The 17,853-nt window shown below is 42.2% G+C and overlaps 1 protein-coding gene across 7 annotated transcripts in view; it reads right to left on the bottom strand.

Annotated features, from left to right (window-relative positions):
* Window positions 1–17,853, bottom strand: part of LOC119649162 (supervillin) — an 838,258-nt gene that overhangs the window by 453,524 nt on the left and 366,881 nt on the right. The gene's annotated exons all lie outside the window — the stretch shown is intronic.

Genomic DNA, 17,853 nt, shown 5'->3' with positions numbered 1-17,853 from the left:
TGGTGGATACGAAAAACTATGTCCAAATTCCGAATACATCATCCAAACTCTGCCGTGGAGCGGATGAACCTGCCTCGTAATATCGGAGGTAGGGGCGTGGTTGACGTGGCGGCACAACATCATCGCCAAGTCGCTTATTTTTACAGCAAAGAGCAGGCGAATCCCTTGCATGCGGCTGTCTGTAAGGCAGACTGTGGACTGACTCCACGTAACTTAAAGGATCGATCTTTCAATCCTCTGAGTGGGGTGAAGTCCGACCAAGAGCGGATCGATGAATGGAAGTCGAAGGCAATGCACGACAAACACGTGAATTATCTTTGACAGCCATTTGTCGATTTGCATTTGTCGAACGGATGGCTGTGTGCTGGAGCGCTTTTCGCTGAGACGGAGGGTTCATGTGTGCCATTCAGGACGGCGCGGTCGCCACCCGAGCTTATAAAAAGCCCATCATGAAAGAACGAGTGGAGAATGTGTGGTTCGGCGTTAGAGACGTTGGGCCATCTCATTTCTGACTGTACTGTTAGGGCACCAGTGCAACACATCACCAGGCATAATGCTGTATGTGAGGTTATCCATCAAAACCTTGCATACAAGCATGGGCTGAACACGGGAACATGTCGGGTTTACCAATATGAGCCGCAAGCAGACAAGACGGGTCGCTCTGCGTAAATTATTGATGTTGCTATCCCCCAAACCAGCAACGTCGAACGGAACTACGTGGAGAAGAAGGTGAACTGTGAGCCACTGGTTCGGAAATCAAAGAAATTTGGCGTCTCGAGCGGGTGGTTGTAGTTTCCATAATATTGTCAGCTACAGGTATTGTATCTAATTCCCTCCCGGCTTCCCTTGATGTCCTGAGACTTTCGCACAGTCTGGTTCAAACCATGCAGAAGTACACCATTCTGCATGCGTGCTCGATGTTCCGGGAAATTCTCGACAGATTCTCTCATTTAACTACTACCGGCCACTACCACCAGCGCCAGGTAAGATCATCCGAGCCTAAATGCTTGGCAGTTAGTGTAAGTATTAGGTAAAATCCGGTATCTGCGAGATTGTGACAACTCGGGAATAATAATAATAACGTATGAGAACAAATTACTGCTAGATTCTACTTGGATTTACCTAATTCTGCAATTGAAAATAAAACCTAACTATCGAAAAAATCCTCTTTAGGCGTCTATACAAAAAGTTATATAGTTCTGAGTGTCTGGTCAGCTATAAAAAGCAATGAAGGGCGTCTTGCGATAATGGAGACGAAGACGTTGCATAACACACTGTAATCATATTCGAAATGAGAATATTCGCGATCGATATGGAGTTGCACTGATCATGAAAGGAGAAAGACATCTTCGATGGTATGGTTACGTAATTCGCGCTAACGAGAATTCACTTACCAAGATTGGTCTGAACATCAAAGCCGATGGGAAAATAACTGTGGCTTGATGCGCTGGATGGTGATTTAAAAGCCTCGCGACTGCACCCAAGTCCGGCAAATGAGAAATCACAAAGGCTAAGGAAAAGGAAGAAGAATCGTTGCACCACAGTTCAATTTGCAACGTGTTACAGGACTTCATTGCAAGACTGTAACGCTATCCTAGAAAACAATGTGATCAGCATTATACTCGCTCGTAATTATCATCCTAAGTTGACCCAGGCTTTCACACGGAACTGATTTTACTAAAAACAGACGTATAACCTAGGATATTTAGTCCCTTTGTTACCACAGGAATTTGAACTATACCGTCCGCTACGAAGACCGGCTACAGTAGATGGTAGTTTCGGAAGTTTTTTTCTTCCATAGAATAAAATATTTCAGTAAAATAGATTTTATATCTCAATCTCAACGCTTCGATGAAATCTCTGAACGGCAAAACCTCCCACATAGTTTGCACTGAGCAGTATTTACATAACTTTTGAAATTGTACCTTCTTCGAACTTATTGAAATCTAAAACGATTTGGGAGTAAATATTGTTGTCAGTCTGACCCTATTGACATACTGACTGACTCATTGCTCTCTAGTTCGAGTAATAGCTTTCAAACTTCCTATTCGTATTATTTACCTTGTTTTCATCAATTATTATAATTCTCCATGGGGCAGAATAAACAAGACCAAAATCTCCAATTCTACTCTCCATTTCCATTCAGTTCGCGAAAACATCACGTATTGCCCTTGTCGACAACCTCCCTCCTGTGAATAATATGAAACACCGCCAAACGTATTCAACGAGAGCACAATAGACGACTAATAGCAAATTTTGTAAACAACATTAATTTCAACAACAACGTTTCATCAACCCCCCACAAGTCGCCTAGAGGGTATTAAACTTCGGTAATTTGTTTACATCAGTATTTCTCTATAACTTATGATCGGTTCATTTATGTTTACCCAAACATTTTGGGGGTAGGGGCTGCGGAAGGAGAGTGAAAATTGAGATTTTCTATTTGGATAAATAAATTCGAATCAATTGCAAGGGAAGTGGTTTATTGCAATAAATTAACGCATGGAGCAATTTAACTAAATAGCAGCATTAAAAACTGTGCGGAGTGGATAAGTTTAGAAAGTCAAAAATGCAGGATAAACAACAAGGTAGAGTTTTCACTCCTTCAAGTGTGGATTGCTGACTTGCCAGTCTTTTAAGCAAACACGCAGATATTTTTTAATAGAAATATTGTCGAACCAAACCAAATTCACTGATCCTTAAACAACCAATTCAAGAAAAGAAAGAACCTTGAATGACGGTTTCGTCCAGGGTAGAGGCAACTCAACAGACGCTACCTCACCTCTGCCCTGGGAAGAGGGTGACCGAGTCCGTGGACCACAAGAGAGAAAGTAAGTTGCTTCCTAAGTGGTCCATTCAGCTATCAAGTGGATGCGGACTCAGGACTCCCAGCATCGTCAACAACCAATTCAAGTACACTCTTCACAGACAAAAAAATAGTGGGGTCTGCCCTAACAACTGGGATTAATGCAGAAATGCATTGGTTGATGTTGTTTGAGGGCCGATTCCTAAGTATTTGAAACCAACTTAACTTAGCCACGAGAACTGTTTGAATCTCTGCATAGTTGGAGTAAAAAGAGTTTTTTGCATGAATTTTATGAACCAACATGGAATTCGGAAGTTATAGAAACTATGAAAGCCCACGTAAGCATGGCTTATGCTCAGTTTAAACGACTATCCTAAAGGCATGATAAAGGGCAGGAGAAGCTTCTCTTATATAATACAGTCAGGAAAGCAATATTAAAGCTTCGGTACTTTTCCAATTTTGTTTCCATTATCTCAAGCTCGAAAGGGACCTACAGAAATCCCCCTCCAGAACGAACCTCTATCAAAATCAATCAATGCAATGTCAGGAGGAGAGATTCCGCATAATTTTCACCCCGGGTTCAGTTACTTCTCCCTATGACCCTTCCTCCTAATATAGGGCGACAATAGTTCCAGCTTCTTTGTTTCTATTTTTTGTCAATCATATTTATCATGAGTTAACAGCCGATTGTTACGTACACGTTACTTTTTACCTACTCGATGGTTTAATTCATCTCAGTTGAGTAAATGCTTAAAATAGAAATTCTAAAACAATTTCAGCATAAGTGAAAGACAATGCTATCTTCCAGACGTCAAAAGATATTCTTATTTGGCTCCTGACATTTTATGTTGGTTTCATGGGAGTTGATCACGTTGATGTGTGCCAAAACTGACTTTGGCCATTTTCTGTAGAAGTTTACGCTGGGCAAACCACCTCCAAAGAATGGACACTAGGACACTTTTTGGAAGTTGGTTTTTCCTGGGTTTTGGTTGATAATCTCGTCCAACAAGGGACTAGTAAACGTCCTCCGAGTTATGCAGATATGTAAGTAGGACGAAACAATTCTAATCTATGTTGCGGAGGGAATTTAGGGTACTTACTCCCAGCACGTAAATGTACATCTTTCTACCTTACTGCGATCTTGGTAATGCTTCCATATGCACATCACTTACGATTCCTCGAAGGACTCTACGCCTGCTGGTCTTTCACTCATCACCTTTATTCTTGTGACAGCTTTCAAATGTTCTCGCTATGTCTTAAGAATCCGAAAGTTATAATCATCCAATCTTCTGAGTAACTTGTCCTTTAAAGCTAACCGTGATAAAGCTTCCACCAAACATTTAACCACTAGTGACTTTAAACTGGTTCCGCACGCGAAAATGAAGTTGAAGAGAAAATGAAAATGATGACGCGGACCTTCTGAGGACCTGAGACAACGAACATGTCTTACTCCTGGATATAACTTAAAGTTGGTCTTCGGGCTGGTTTCGACGGATGGAAAAATGTATTGAATGTAGAGGAAATTACTTTAAGGTTTAGGCAACCAGAATAGCTGCTTATGAAGTGCAGGACCGTATTATCGGCAAATAGTGGAAAACACCATTCCAAGTTTTTCTAAGTGATGATTTAAGGAATTGAGTGCCACTAGTCCCATCAGGCATCAGGAAAAATGGATACTAGGGCACTGAGACGAAAGAGCTAGAGGATTTCATCGGGCTGTAAGGTTTGTGGTGAAGAGACTTCAAATCGTAATTCCGTGACACACCAGACTAACTGCTTTCGTGAAAACCGTGAAAGCGTCAGGGTTGATCTACAGACAAAAAGACCAAACATCAACTGATGAATAAAGTGTGAAGCTAGAGTTGGAATTTTTCCAACAAAGAGGGTCGACATGTGAGTAAATATACCGCTATCGGGATGTCAACTTCATCTGCTTTCTCAATTGGAAAAATTGTTTGCAAAAAAAGGAATGTATCGTTCGTTGGGTCACTCACTATTTGATTAGTGAACAGAGGAAAAAAAGTCTGGGGAATGGAAGACTATTGCGACACACATTGGAATTGTCACAATTGATAAAATGTGGGCTAGAGGACTTCAAACCAGTGTATTCCAATATAGCAAATGGAGAGCGCAATCGTTTTTCTAGACCGCGTACCTTGTGAAACTTGTGGGGCAGCAGCCTATTATTGTGCCTTCTTGCAAAAACTGAATAGAAAAATGCACAAAAATTGCCTCATTTGTTCACTCCGAAGCCATAATTTTACATAATAATGCACACTAGGGCGAGAGGTCAGTTCGGTTAACCCCGTTACAACTGGGAGAAATTCAGATATGAGTCCACCAGATTCGAATTGTTCCCTAAGGTACCCACGCATAAGAAGCGTTTGCATTCTGTGCACATTAACAATGCAGTTCAAACCATTAGTGTCGAATTCATTTCTTCAATGTTTCCAAAGTTCGTGGGCTTTTATCCGTAGACACTTTAATTTTCAGATGACACCACGTTACAAGTCCGGGAATTATAATAGAAGGGAGCCGAACCGCACACACAACTTGAACCACTGCAGGACAGCCCAGGACCTACTTTCCAATTTATTCAAAAGTCGAAGTCAAGAGCCACAACTGAACAATTCCGGGAGCCGGTTTTCTTAGGCCAGACAGCAATGGCGTCCATATCTACAGTTGATTTAGAAAGGGTAAGACGAGCAACGAAAATCAGGGGCAAATCCTCATCAAAACATTTGCGAAGCTAGGCATCGCACTAGTCAATGTTGGATGTGCACCGACGTTGAGAGGCAGAAGATTAGGCGCGATGGTCGATCTGACACACCTCAGTACCTGACTGATGAGACGGATGGATGGTCTGGCAAGTAAGTAAGCACTACGCTCACAATGATCATTAGGTTATCTTTTTTGACATTGGAAAGAAGGAAATGACAAGCAAATGTGCACTGGTAGCAAAAAATTTCGGTTGGACTATCGAAACTATCGAGATATTGTTCGCGGCATTAGGAGGTATCGGCCCAAAGGGAACAGTAGTAATACCACAATAGCAAGCCGAACTAGTGGTGGAATCAGGAAGTATTGAAAGTTCAGACTATTTCTGCGAGCAAGGAGACTTTACCAAAGAGGAAACCCGGAATATCCAAAACCGGAGGAAGAATATCAGTATCTCTGAAGTAACCTTAAGAAAGGTTCACGTTAAGAAATACGAATCCGTGGGGTCCTTTCTACAAAATTATAATGAACAAGATACATGCGCGAAATTTACGTAAAGTGATGTGCGGAGGATTAGAGAGAAGCGAGATCCGGGAGTGAACGGGGTTTCGAATAAACCTCCGAAGTAGGCTACAACGGGCAGGCCCGAGTGGTGTACACGTGCATGAGCGACGGGATGTTTCTCGCTTAGTGGAAGAGGGAGAAACTACTTCTACTACCGAAGCTTCAAAGACCACCTGCCGTGCCCTCTTCATATCGCCTCATCAGTCTTTTAGACATTACGGGAAAGATGTTGAAAATAGTGATTGAAAATTGAAACTGTGTAGATACCCCATACTCCCCAAAGGAATGAATAGAAAACACTAAGTAAAACTCCTGTTCACTCCTTTGTGGAGTATAGGACATCCAGACAGCCTCTCTACCGCTCACCATCGCAAGATCGAAAGTTGCAGTCTAGCTTAAAGTCAAAAGATGTAGCCAACGTAGCAGGAACCATCCTTAATTCGAAAAGTTGTACGACCAATTTTTATATATTAAAAACTGAGTTCCTATTTAATTGACTCACAATTTAATATCTAGAAAAACTGAGTCTCTACTCTTCCCATTGGTGAATTTTGGGTTTCCACTCCACTCATTATTAGATCGTTCACTCGTTATTAAGTCTGCTATCCATTGCTATAGAACTTCGCACAATTTGAATGAGTAATATGAATTTTAGAGGAAAGGACTGAAGGAAAGAAAAGAATTGCAAAGTCAGAAGAAGAATTCAGAAGTAGAACTAGGTTCTTCAAGAGATTAAGCGAGGAAACAGACCCCGACCTATAGGGGTCTGCACAGTCAAGGGTAAACGCTCACCGCTGGTATCCTACCCTGGTTTGCAGCAGACCATAATTAACACTCTCCACGTGGAGTAAACCTACTCACTCTTCAGGAAAATCCCCATGAAATTCCAAACATAATCACGGAAGAAGTCTTTGAAACCACGAAGAAGATTATCAAAAATAAAACCCTCGGCTTAGACGAAATTTCAAGTAAAGCACTCTTAGTGGCTAAGATAATTCCGAATTGACTCGTTCAAACATTTCCAGTGCGTTTGAAAGAAATGGTCTACCCGGCAAAATGGAAGCAACAGAAGCTAATGCTGATTTGGAAGCCAAATAAACCCCTGGAATTCTTCTCTGCTTTGTTTTATACCTTTCCGATTTCGGTAAAATATTCCAACGATTCCTTACGTTATATCGATCGCAGAAAGATAGTGTCATCTCTCAAATAGGCAGTTAGGACAGTTAAGTCCTTGAGGGTTTAACGTGAGCACCTGTCTGCACGACTTAATTCCACTGTCTTTTTAAGACACGGATTGATTTTGTGACCACAATCAGAGCCCCGCTGAGACAAGCAACAACGGTACCAATCTATACCAAGTGCATGGCTTAGCATTCATACTGGTGGATGCAAGACATACCTAAATCTCTACCGAACTAAGGAGTACGGCACCCGTGTTCAAACGTAACACCATGCTGAGGCCCGAAGGTCTCTTCTCGCTTGAGCATCACCAACAACCCCCCTGAAGCTCCCACTAGTGGGCCCCTATAACCGCAAATAACCGAGCTGTACTCACATACAACGGAAGTTCACCTGAAGTATGAGAGTCCAGGGGCTATCTCGGTTCCCTTGGTACCATACCCCCCAAGTTGTCAGTTCAGATGAGTCCCCGTGCAGACTCGGGTCTGATCGCCTTGATTAGGCCTTTGGAGCATTCGCCTACTGCATCACGGTCGGCAAGCCAAAGTGAGTACAGCGTCTCCGGGTGCCACCACTATGGATGTTCTCCTCGGCCACTTGGTTTTGGTTTGGCCAACAGGGTTGCCACCTCGTCTTCCTCACCGCCACCTCTGAGCACCAGGCAGCTAAGAGGCAGTTGCAATTCACGCGGTAGACCTAAATCGCATTGGACAATTTGTAGTGTTCCACAAGGATCGGTCCTCGGCCCTCTCCTGAGGATAATAGTTATGACAGCATTTTGATGTGCAGCTCCCCTGTGCAGTTATGCAGCATGACACCTACTGTCCGCCCTCTTCTTCTCTCCCACTCATCGAATCAAGTCCTTGTGATTTCTTTGTGTTCTACAAGCTCAAAAGGGATATAAAAGGAAAGGAATGCCTCCATGACATATGAAACCGGCGAAACTTATGACAATCAGATGTTTCAAAGTATATTAAAATACGGCATAGATAAATTAGCAATTCCTAAGCGGACATGGATGATATCACGTATACATAGTGCGCTTCAGGTAGGTCGACTATCCACGCGAGATGGTTCTAGAGGATATGGAACGTGTTGCTTTTAAATATCCTAGATTTGCTGCCCACAGGGCGGAGGCGGACACTGCTGTCGAGACACTTTGTCACCCGGGAATATCATATAATAGAATCTAGCTTCAGAAATAGCGTGGAGCGCGGAAAGAAAGAGTTTCAAAAGAAGGTAATGTACATAGTATAGCCACAGGTTTTGTCAGTCAATCAAATCTTTATTTCCCACGAAGTAATAAGCCAATTCAATCGAAAAGTACACCATTAGAAAAGGGAAAATGGAGCTTCCAAAAGAAACAAATATTCAAAATGCCGCCGCTAACAGCTATACAAGCCCGAAGTCCGTGAGGCCATGCTTCGGTTGCTCCACGCATGGTATGAAACGGCACTTCTCGAGCTGCACGCATGATGCTAGCCTCCAAACTCTCAAAATCGGTGTAAGTTCAATCGCAGGCAAACTGCTCTAACTTAGCCCAAAGGAATCCAGAGGACTCAAATCTGGGCTACTTGAGGCCCATTCATCCGAGGTTATGAAGTCAGGAACATGTCCCGCTAACCACTGCTGAATTATCCTGGCTTTGTGAGTGGGGGCCGAGTCCTGGCTCGACTACATCCTCTAACATCTCTTCGCACACGCTCGCATTGTTTATCAGTTACTCCGTGATATGAGACTATACCATGACAGAAGTGCGATGGTGACGACGTTGGACTTGAGGAGCATTTTCTTTGACTTCATAACAATTATGAGAATATACTCGATCATTTTGTCGGTTGAATTTTTCCTCGATGGTAAAAATTTTTTCATCAGAAAATAGAATTTTGCGATATTTTTTACCGGGAAATCGTTGCAAAAGAACAGCACAACGAGTTCGTCGTATTTCCTTCAGTTTTGGCGTTAACATATGACCAACGCACCGCCAGTACGCACTGAGACCGAGATCCTCTCGTAAAATACGACTCATATTTCGAGTTGAAACGCCTATTTCCGCCGACATTCGTTTCTGCTTGCGGAGAGGATTGCGACGAACACGCTCACGCACAGCATGCACCAAATTCGGGCGACGTACGGAGCGCGGACGCCCCTCCCGCGGCGTGTCAACCACATCAGCTGTTTCGCGGTATCGAGCTAATGTCCTAAAAACGAATCATTCGTTTACTGGCAGCTATGTTAAGAAACTATGAATTTTTTTCGGCGTATGCCCACATTGGTGCAACGCAATATTCGCAATTCTTTTTTCCTAGTTACCGAACTTCATCGTGTTGTCGTTCACGCGCTACTGACCTTCGGAACCTGAAAGTCTGACGGAAGTGGGGTATGGTTGCGTACTCTCCGTTCGGAGTTTCGGCGGCCTAATATTTCTGGCTATACGCATCGACTGACAGAACATATGGCTATACTATGTATAACAAGACAAGCTGAAGTCAGTGACTGGCCCCGTAACGCGCTTTAATACCGCAATGGCAGTCCCGCGGCGTAAGAGAAGAAAACGGTGGTGGTTTCACTGAGTAAATGTTTCACATAGCTCGATCCCAGAAGGCAACGGTAGATTTTAAAACTTCCCACAAAACCTTAAATATCGCGACTATACACCTTTATGGAATTTATGCTACAAAATACTGCTCAAATAAAGTAAATATTTGGGTATTACTACATTATAAAAGCTTAGTAGTACAATATTTTGCAGTAATATAAGTCATAATATAGGGCACAATATCAAGAGATCTTGTGGAAATCCTCCTAATACGTACAAAGATATTCCTGCTAGGGGGAGCCTCAAATTGAGTTCGCTAAGAGGCATCGCTTGATAAACGAACTTAATTTTCAAATTACCAGAACCATCCCCCTACCCGATAATATAACATTACTTTAACAATTGTGTAGTTAGGTACAAATAGATGAAAGAAACTATCAATCTTCGTCGAATCATCGAGGTTAAGCGTTATTGACAATTGTTTGTACTTAGCTAGGGGACCAAATAGGAACACATAAAATCCAGAACGAGGTGGCCATGTAAATGAGTCATGAAAAGGAATGTACAATTGAATTTTTCAACACACAAAGATGGGACAGTCATGCACCAAAAATGCCTCACAAAATCTTTCACACCTGAAGTGTCAAACTTTCAGTTTCTAACTTGCGCTTATCCTTATTTGCTGAAACTTTGCAAATATCTCATTCGAGCCGTGCATGCCCGGAAAACTACAATCAATCTTACTTAAGTGTGTGGAAAATGTAGAAGTAAAAATTAATCCATGCACACTGAATTTCAAGTGCATCTTGCTTTATTTATTTCAGTTATCAGCCATATTTCAACCAGAATAAAATATTAGAAAACATTTATTTGGAATCCACTGCCAAAATCCTTTGTTTATAAACAATTCAAGAAAATTCCAAAACAAAGAAAAAAAACTGAATAAATATCATAATTTCATCCCAGAGATGATTTCAAAATTTTGGCATACAAAATAATAAACACATCTGCAGTTTCAATAAGTCTATTATTGGTTCTCCAAAATGCGTCATTTTTCCCCGGAAAATTCGATGCGGAATCGAACCGAGTACGCTGCAGATGTAAATAATGGAGGAAGGAAGTATGAAATCAGCACTTTTCTGATCAAAAAGTACAAAAAAAAAATACTGACAAGTTTCAATTGAATTTTCGGCAGGAAGTGATTTGCCTTCATTCATCGAAGTCTAAATTTTCGAAATTATTGGAAACTGGGAGTGTTAGATATATGAACATATATATACATATATTTAAACTTGAAGTTATAAGAGGAAATATTGTAGTTTAGAAGCCACGGGGGCTTGCGCTGTAGAATGCGGAAATATCAAATCTTTTTCAAAACCCCAGACGGTATTGTAAATATTTTTTAAATTATTCAAAATCTTCAAAAATTAGCAGATTTCGTCTTCATAAAGTTGTTGAGAGAAAAGCCTAAAGGCCTGTAGGGGCGAATATGTGAAACAATTAAAAACCGGATGAAGTAGAAATGAAAAACGAGGAAATAGGCAATAACTAGATTTTAATCTTAAATAAAGCGAAAAAACGTGTTTCGCCATGAGTTCTCAATAATAATAATAAAGTTTATATCTGTATTTCCTATGCTACTTGGTAAGAGAAAAAAATATGGTAATGGCATAATGATATGCAGAACATTAAACCCAAAAATTAAAAACAAAATCTAAATAAACGAAAAGTGTCTTCCTGCATCATTTGGCACGAGACCAAACCACTGTAAAAATGTTGCTCAACATTTTCAAAACTTCTATGCCAAAAGCATTTTATTGTAATTTGACGGTATTCTGACACCCAACAAAACTTAATGTCGTGCATTAATTTACAAATTTAGTACCCCGAGTTTAATGTAAGATAATAAACTATTTTCAAATCCGCCATACAACTGCATAAGATACTATAATAAAATGCAATTTAATTCTCTACGGCACCATCACTGGCAAATTTTTTATCTCCGCGGGGGAACCGATTCAAGCAATTTTACAATAATTTCCGAGAGTTTAAAAATAATTCTTACGTATTTGCTGACTGTAAAGAAAAACTTTCACATTCGAGGAAAATCTTTCATAAAAATATTTCACAGTTTACAATTTGACTGCAATTTTTTTAGTATCATGGAATAATCTTAAATAAAAAAATTAAATTTTTTTTTGGATGAATTTGTTTATGTGAAACGCAATTGGACGATTTATCGATGTTGCCTATTTTTAAAGAGATTCACACATTTATTTTCACATTGGAGAAAAAATGTGTTACACAAATGATATTTCTGGAAATGTATGTTAATTAATTTGGGTCCGATTAAGCAAGGTTGTTTACGCCTACTTGAATGGAATATTTGATTGCATTTGATTGTTTTAGTTCGAGCGGAATTTTGCTTTTATGCATTTTAATTTAATCCAGTTACAAGAGAATTCGAATATCGAAAAATATACAATCTATTGAAAATGATCCATAATCAACTTAATTTGCATCCAAATTTCGTTTTAATTTTAATTTTTTTTCTAAACCTGACACCTTGTTCAAATAGGATTAATGATACCTAATTTGATTGAATTTAAATACCAAAATTATAGTCTTTTTCTCCTTATATGGATTTATTGATTTTTGCTATAATTGGTGAATTTGTTGATTATCATTATCATTTTCATATCAAAAATGTTATGATTATTACATTTTATATCCTAACCTTGAAAAAATCTCACTCTTGGTCTTGTTTTAATTATTTTTAAATTTTAAAAGGAAATAATATTTTCTGGAAACTAAATAGAATTAAAAGATAAACGTTTGAAATATAAAATATTTTATTTTTGTTAAAAGAAACGGGTTGATGAACACTTTCCTTTATTGAGTAAAATTATTATATTTGTTAAAAATTACAGATACGGTATTTCTGGAACAATTAGCAATTGATTTCGGAAATACAATAGGTATATGTGATTCCTAACAAATATTTTCAGCTAGTAAGGGAAAACTGTCCTCAATCCGTTGCTTTTGTTTAACCGCCGGTTAACAGATAACCTTAAACCTTAAATAAACTTGAACTATATTTTCCCCAAGGTAGTGTACTTGGTCCTTCTTCTTTTTCTTCAGTCTTTGTCCCGTTCACAAGCGAGGTCGGCCCGTCGTGATCGGTTTCGCCATTTGGCTTTATCGAATGCCTGAGCTGGGTGCAGGCTTTTAAATCCCCATCCAGCATATCAAGCCACCGTTGTTTAGCCCTGCCTTTTGGTCGTTTACCATCGACTTTGATGTTCAGACCAATCTAGGCAAGTAAATTCTCATTAGCGCGAATTGCGTGACCATGCCATCGAAGACGCCTCTCTCGTAACTCTTCCACGATCAGTGCAACGCCATAAGGATCGCGGATATCCTCATTTCGGATGTGATCAAAACGTATCACACCACTAGTCCAACGCAATATCTTCGTCTCCGTTACCGCAAGGCGCCGATCATTGTCTTTCATAGCTGGCCAACACTCAGAACCATAGAGAGCAACAGGACGGACAACATTGCGGTAAATTTTAAATTTGAGACGTTCGTTAATATGTCGACCACAACGAACACCAGTTGTGAAACGCCACTTCACCCAGATTGCGTTAATGCATGAAGCAATTTCATAACGCAATTCTTCATTGGCTGATAGCGTTGATCCGAGGTATTGAAATCACTCAGTTCTGGGCAGATCACTGCCGCTGACAGTGATTGTGCCTTATTCACGGGGATCGGTCGTCAAATATTCAGTTTGGTTTAGATTCAATCTGAGACTTTGTTGCCTGAGACGATCATTCCATTTTTGGCCAAACTGCTCCAGATCGTTTTTGTTATCAGATGCTGGGAAAACATCATCTGCATAAAGCAGTGTGTAGGGCGCTGGACGTTGAATACCCCGTGTGACGGTGTCCATAACAAGAGCAAAGAGGAGTGGTGAGAGGACGCTTCCTTGATGAACAACAGAGACACGAGCGGTTTTGATACACTCGCCATACTTCGAACTTTACTTTTCGGATCGTGGTAGAGCAATTGAGCCCAGCGCACGAGTTCTTATGGCACTAAGTGCTGATGTACCACTTACTCGGCTTCGTGACCGCGAGGGTTGCAGAGGCCGCTTTGTGGATCGTATCTTTCATTTGGATCCACGATTCTTCCACATTCGTAATAGTCGGTAATCGTGTGAGTGAGACTGTTTCTTCGTTCTTGTCACTAAATCGCTACCATTTAATGCGTCGCGGACCAGTGCGTTTCTCACGCTGTTTTATCGTTGGCTTAACTCACAGGACGCGAAGTCACTTGCTTACGTCCGAATCAATCCGATCATCATGTTTGTAACGGCAATGTATGCATTTTCTTGATCGGCCTGACGCGGGACTTGTCACCAAGAGGAATCAGGTAGGATCTAGCATAGTGGAATAACTGCAACTATACTGTATTTATCTTTTTCCCTGATCTCAGCATTTTATTTTTGTTTTATTGAGGATAGTACAGGTTACGATGCCTCAGACCCTCCTCCTTTGCCTGGGCTTGGGACTATACTGTGTAAATTAAAATTTATTATTGAATTAATTCTACATATTATTTGTCTTGATCTTAGTCGGCAGACTTGACTGCCCGGTTCCCTACTGGATTCTCTACTAAATTCTCTCATCACACCGAAACACAGTTTTCGTTGTCAAAAATTGTTTTTTTGGGCACGTCACCCACGGTGTTCGCGTGGTTAGTAGGTGGGCAGCTTCAGCTTTGGCTTTACGTCCTTGAAAAGACGCAAAAGGCAGGTAGCGTTGAGTTCCGACCTGATGTCGAGAACAGGGTCGTTGGGGAGTATCAGGTTCTCCCCGTATACCAACTCCCCGGGACTTGTAGCAAATTCTTCTCGATTGGCTGCATGGAGGCCAAGTAGAACGAGTGGACCTGCGACCAAGAAGGGTCGTCTTGAGGCATCATAGCGGCGTTCAGCGTCCTGTTGGTACGCGGTTGTCCGATAGCGTTTAAAGCCGAGGAGTTTGCCCAACTCTGAGAAAAAGGAGGACTCAAACTGCATTCCCGGATCGGTGATTATAATTTCCGATACATCAGAGCGTGGAATCCATTCTCGACAGAGAACCTCTGCACAAGATTGTGCAGTAATATCTTCCAGAGGTATCGCCCCAGGCCACTGCGTGAACCTATCGATGATTGTGAGGCAATACCTGAAATCGTGCGAGTCTCGCAAAGGGCCAATGATGTCGAGGTGCATTGTGTGGAAACGCATGGTGGACCGAGGGAGGGGGGGAACACTCCTACCTCTTTCCTCACATGCTTTGTAGTTTTGTATCTCTGGCATCAGATGCACTGTCTGACCCAAGAATTCATGTCCTTGTTCATGGACGGCCAGAAATACTTCGCGGTAACTAACCGATTTGTTGTCCGAATGCCTGGTTACGCCAGACCGTGAACGGCGCGAAATATTTCCTTTCTGAAATCGGCCGGAATATATAGCATTGGTCCTTGGACCTTGTCTAAGGTCTCGAAGTATATACTGGATGTTGAGCCGAAGATAGGAAACTCCCTAAAATTGAATTTGGAATTGGTCCTCAAGCTCTGAAGAAATGCGCCTTTCTTTTGCGCCTCGGCGATAGCCGGAAAAAACGACTGCGGCGGGCATCTTGAACTCTGCAACACGTGATAAAGCGTCAGCAACCACGTTATCTTTTCCAGACACGTGTTGAGTGTCGGAAGTGAACTGGCTAATAAAGCTCAAGTGGCGAAGTTGGCGAGGAGATGCTTTGTTGGTGTTTTGTTTCAAAGTCAAAATGAGTGGTTTATGGTTCGTGAGCAATGTGAACGGCCTGCCTTCAAGGGAATACCGAAAATATTTAATTACGATGTAGGCAGCTAACAGCTCATGATCATAGGTGGTGCAGTTCCGTTGAGTTGTTTGGAAAAGAAGTTCAACGGCTGTCAGATTTGATTCACTTTTTAGTGAAGACCAGCACCTACGGCAATGCCTGAGGCATCGACCAATACGGCTAGGGGTGCATCTTGCTGAGTAAATGCCAGAAGTGTGGCATCCACCAGCTGTTGCTTGGTGGTCTCACACGGCAGAATGTATAGCATATAGCGAGAACGCCAGAAATGTAGCATCCACCAACTGTTGCTTGGTGGTCTCAAACGCATGCCTGGATAGCCCCTATGAATCACACAATCACACGGGAGTTTCTGGTTTTCGGCCCAGACAGGAAAGCATTAAGGATCAATTGATGGTGGGCAGCCTTGAGCAAGAAACGATGATAGAAGTTTAACATGCCCAAGAACGTTCTGAGATCCTTAACAGTGTTTGGAAGCGGAAAGCTCGGAATCGCTCGCAACTTGACTGGGTGCGGTTGAATGTCTTCAGAGGTAATCAGGTGGCCAAGAAATCTCACCTGCGATTGCAAGAATTTACATTTCTCAACCGGCATTTCTAGACCAGCTTCAAGGAGACGTTGAAAAATGCGCTGTTCGGATGGAAGACGCAACCAGAACATCATCTAAATCTACGAAACAAAAGTTGAGGTTTCGTAGCACAGAGTGGATTAATCTTCGAAAGGTTTGTGTCGCGCTGCATAATCCAAAAGTCATCCTAGTCAACTCGAAGAGTCCGAAAAGTGCGCATATTGCCGTTTTCACAATGTCTTCGTGAGCTACAGGGATCTGATGGTATGCCTTGACTAAATCCAAGCTTGAGAAAACTGCCGTGTTGTGCACAAAGTCGTGGATGAGTGGTTTGGGATAGCGGTCTGGAATTATCTAACCCACAATGTATCCATTCGTCATTGGATTTAGGAACCATGTGATGCCGCGAAGACCAACAACTGTCTGAAGGACTGCAAATACCCTGCTCTTTCCGCGCAACTAGGAGCTTCTGGGGCGGTAATGGACACACCTTGGAGAAAAATGGGGAGACAGTAGTATCGATGTGGTGCTGAACATCATGCTTAACAGGCTCAGAGAGACTACGTTTGGTAGTGATGTGGCGGTATTTTTGAAAAAGTGTACGGATACGTGCGCCGGCAAAGTCTTCAAAAACGATGAAAAGAGTGCTGGGCGAGCGGGATGAAATTTTTCCTAATGGCCCAAGGGAAGTTGTGGGGTCAATGAGGCACAGCAAATCCATGCCTAAGATGGGTATGCAGATGTCGGCGATAATGAAGCGCCAAGAAAACGCTCGTCGAAGTTCTAAACTCAAGTCTACTTGCCTCTGGCGGTACGTGGGGATCGACGAAGAATTTGCTGCCGCGACTTTTAGCGATTGCGATAATGCTGGGATACGGGAAGAACCGAAACCTCCGTACCTATATCGACCAAGTAGTTGCGCCGGCTCAAGTGGTCGTAAATTGTCAGGCGAGATGGTGCTACGTTTCAGGTAGCATTCGCCAGAACTCTCTGCAAGGCAGGGTCTTTCAGTGCGAAATTGCAGGGGCTAGTACATTTCTACCAGCATGGCCCGGTGCTTCGCGAAGATCTACTAACCGATTGCCCATTTCGGAAGACGGATCTAGACGTTGATCTAGTCCTACTTCCTGAACGTAAACCACCGACGGCCTATGCCAACTCAGAGAAGGTGGCTGTTAATGCTGCCACCATTTGCTGTAGCTGAGCCTTGACTTGTCGCGGGACAACCATAGGTCACACGTGGACCTCATGAACTGTGTCCGCGGTGACGGCTAACGTGTCCAGAAACCCCAAATCCGCATATGTCAGGATGGCCTGTGTGCTCTCTGCGAGCCTCTGTAGCCAGAAATACTGTAGCAGATCAGTGCCGACTTTCTCACCACCCACGGATACCTAGCGTTTGCTCTATCAGCAGGTGGTCAAGTTTAGCCGTCTTACTTACTGACAGGCGATTTATGAACTGCTCCTGCAGTCCCTTAGAAGAACAGTCCTCGAGGATGTCGGAGACAAGCTCAACCGCCTCCTCGTCTAGCCAGCGCGTGATTAAAGCAAACGGCATCCGTTTTGACACCGGCCAAAACGAATTGGA

This window comes from Hermetia illucens, chromosome 2 (assembly GCF_905115235.1).
Source record: "Hermetia illucens chromosome 2, iHerIll2.2.curated.20191125, whole genome shotgun sequence".
In the NCBI taxonomy this organism is placed as follows: domain Eukaryota; kingdom Metazoa; phylum Arthropoda; class Insecta; order Diptera; family Stratiomyidae; genus Hermetia; species Hermetia illucens.
This window is presented reverse-complemented; position numbering and strand designations above follow the sequence as displayed.